Below are 3,739 nucleotides of genomic sequence, written 5' to 3' on the forward strand. Positions count from 1 at the left end.
TGGGAAACTTAGAGAGGAAGGATGAAAACAATTACTACCTTCTTTCTGTTCATGTTGTTTATAGATATGTACCTTCAGAGTGTGCTATTCGTAGTTCACCAATAGTGTGAAAGGTTTTCACTTTGAGACCAATCAGGTTTCACCTTAGCGATCCTGGTTATAAAAGGATGCTAGCTCTTAACAAAGGATCTCCTCTGAGCCATGGAGTCATTTCGTCTGTCCCTGACTCAACCGCGTCATCTGGCGACCCCGACGTGATCTGCAGCAGAGGCTGAACACGGAGACCCCTCGTGAATCGGACGCCGTTTGCCACCTGGAGTGAGGTAACACTGATTGTGCCCTGTGTCCTGAGAAGACTGGTCCCGTTCGGACCGCGGGCGACGGCCCCGAGAGGCCGGGAACTGACTGGGGACAGTTCTTTCCCAACACAGCCGACTGTCTGTCTCCTGAAGTGGACGCCTGCTGAAGGACGGTTTTCCTTGAAAATGGGGAACCAACTTTCTAGCTATGAGCTTTTGTCCCGCCCATGAGACTCACTGTCTCTGATGGAGAGCTCTGCGGTCTGCTGGCCTGGGCGGGTTCGCAGCAGATGTGAGCGCAGCATTCCCTTCGGAGACTTGGGAATCCCTAGGTGATTGTTTGCTAACTGCAGTCACCACAGGCGATGCAGTCACAAGACATTCACTGCCTGCCTGGAGACCCATCTCTAAAGCCCTCCAGTGGAAGGCCCCGGGAAAAGCCGTCCCGAGCCGCGGACTGCGACCGCCGCCACCCCCGGCTCCTCTGGCTCCCGGCCCGGGCGGCGCGGGGTGGGACGGCACTGCGGATTTCTTATGTTTTGCCGGAGCATGCGCAGGAGGGGCTGGAGCCGCCGCCCAGAGACGCTGCCAGCGGCACCACGTCCTCCTGGGGCGGGAGGAGCCGCCGCGGCGCTTTTGCGCGCGCCCGTGGCCGGCGCACCGAGCGGCCCCCGCTGCCAGCGCCCGCCGCCGCCGCCTCTCCAGCCGCGGCAGCGCCAGGGGCCCGACACTCAGCCCGCTCGGCAGAGCCTGGCGGGGCACCACGCCAGGCCCTGGAAGACCTTCTGCGATCTGCCAGGGAACACTGCTCCCTCCACTGCACGACCAGTTCCTGCAGGAGCTCGGTGCTCTGCTTCCCGCCTGCGTCGGAACCTGCAACCAGCCCAGTCTCCTTGTCTAGTCTCACTTTCCCCTTCCTCGGACCGTCCCGAGCCTTTGAAGCGGAGACAGTGAAAGGAGACACCCGCCTGCTCTGCAGCGCAGGCGCCAGGCAGCCGCTCTCTGCCGGTGCCGGAAAACTGAGAACTCTGAAACTCAGAGCTTTTCTGGGAACCAACGTTTTCCTGGGACAAACCCTCTGTTGGACGGGGGGCGCCCTCGCCCTGTGGGGCTCCCGGGGGGCTCGGGGCACCTCGGCCCCCCGCTCCCCTCTGCGGGGCGGGACAGGCGGTCTCCAAGAAAGCTGCCGCCGGTCTCCTGCCCCGGGGGGAGAGAACCAGGGGGTGGGGTGGGGCCGCGAACCTGGGGACTGGGCAACAATCACTTGAATCGTGGGCAAGGAGGCGCCGGGGGGAGCACGGATCACCCGCTTGTCCTGGGCAGACGGGGGTGGTGACAAGAACCCCATACTCAGGGTGAAATTTTATAATCCTGGAAAAACCTCTCCTTTCTATCTGCCAACGTGGACCAGTGGTCCTGGAGAGAGTGAGGACAGGAAGAGGAGGCGTTCGGCCACTCCTGTGGCCGGGACACTCACAGCATCGTGGGGGCGGGCTGTGGAAACAATGACTCCACGCCGTGGGCCGGGTTTGGGGTCCTTGGTCAGTCCGCCAGGACCGGGTCCCCCGCCCCGCGGTCATAAAACCCGCTGTTGCTGCTGGCCTTTCTGGAAAAAAAAGGGCATCGTATTCATAGACTCGGATCAGGCTGGAATGTCACAAGTTAGGCTCAGCCTGGTTGCATATTAAGGGCTGTTGCCATGACTTTCCAGCATTTTTCCCAAGTGTTTCTGAATTTGGTCAATTCTACTGAATTGTTTTGAAAACTTTGAGGATGCAATTTGGACCTGAGTTCAGTTTTACCACTCAAGTTGTTTATTCAGGACATGATTGCATAGGCCAAAAGCCTTGCATGATTCTTCTATCAAAGTGCACAGACCCTGCAAAAAGTAATTTCATTGAAAGCCCACCAAGGCTTGACCTGCTGCACCTTACTGCTGGGATAATCCCAGAGGCCTAAAGGTTTGCACCTGTGGCAAACAGATGTCTCATTTTGCCAAATTTGGCTATGTGCATGTGTTTATTAATACTTTCTTTGCTGCCATGTGGGCATCTGCTCGCACTGAGAAATGAGTTTTGGTGAGTCAGACTGCCAGTGCTTTGGCAGACTGCCAATGGTTTGTTACTATACTAGAGTTGGTAACTGATTTCTTGGAATTTATAATATGAGTTAGAGATCTCTTCAACTGTTCTGATCCAATGTCTGATTAGAGGTTTTGATTGGCAGCTGGCAAACCTCTTGAGCTGTGTTTGTGTGGGGTCTCGTGTGGTTTGGGACCCCGGTTTGTTGGTAAAAGTCTCTGTTTCAGCCCATGCGTTCCAAGGATCAGTCAGAGATCTTCAGTTTTTCGGTCTCAAGGTTGTTTATTGCATCTTATCTATAAAATTTTCTCCCTGTCCAGCAGAGGTCTGTCCACCAGGACAGTCAGAGGCACTCTGCTTGGCCCCAGGGCTGTGTTGTCTTTATATACTACAAACTACGTGTACAATATTTACAATTATTTTCCAATACATATCATCTATATTAGACAGTGAGCTTCTACTCTAAACCAATCTAAAAGTGCCAACATCACCAGTGAAGATGGAGGTAGAGAAGAAGAAGAAAAAAGGCTTGACACGCCCAAATCCCTCCATCTTGTCCCCAGAAACCCCTACACCAAAAATCCTAAAACCTATATTTACACCCTGTGAGTACTTTATTTTTACACATACTAAACTGCCGTGGCTTTTATCTCTTCATGTAACGGTGGTAATTTGTTTCATGGTTCGTAATCAAACCTGCTGGTGTTCTGGGCTGTGTGCCAGGGTCTCTGAGCCCCCTGGCAAGGGTCCCGGAAACTCTGGACTCCCAGAGGGATGTCCTGAGTTCCAACATGTTTGTTCTCCTTCCTGCAGCAGGTCCTGTAGAGGAGTACAAATGCCAGCTCCCTCTTTAAATGAAAAGAGGGAATTGTGGAGATTCTCAGTTCAGTCAAAGAGAATTCTCCCAGGCTTCAGGCCTGGGAAACTTAGAGAGGAAGGATGAAAACAATTACTACCTTCTTTCTGTTCATGTTGTTTATAGATATGTACCTTCAGAGTGTGCTATTCGTAGTTCACCAATAGTGTGAAAGGTTTTCACTTTGAGACCAATCAGGTTTCACCTTAGCGATCCTGGTTATAAAAGGATGCTAGCTCTTAACAAAGGATCTCCTCTGAGCCATGGAGTCATTTCGTCTGTCCCTGACTCAACCATGTCAGGCGAGGAAGACTGTTACTACACTTGCAATAGGTCTTCCGAATAGAACACTGGTAGTTGAATCAGCTTTTCCTCATCTATAGGAAGTTTACAAAGTTACTACTTTAAGTTTACAAAGCTACTACTTATATACATTTATGTATATCAAGTCACATTTATGTGTAACTGTTACAGAGGAATGAAAGGAATTACAGCACACCATA

The sequence above is a fragment of the Serinus canaria genome, chromosome Z (genome assembly GCF_022539315.1).
Source record: "Serinus canaria isolate serCan28SL12 chromosome Z, serCan2020, whole genome shotgun sequence".
Classification (NCBI taxonomy): Eukaryota; Metazoa; Chordata; class Aves; order Passeriformes; family Fringillidae; genus Serinus; species Serinus canaria.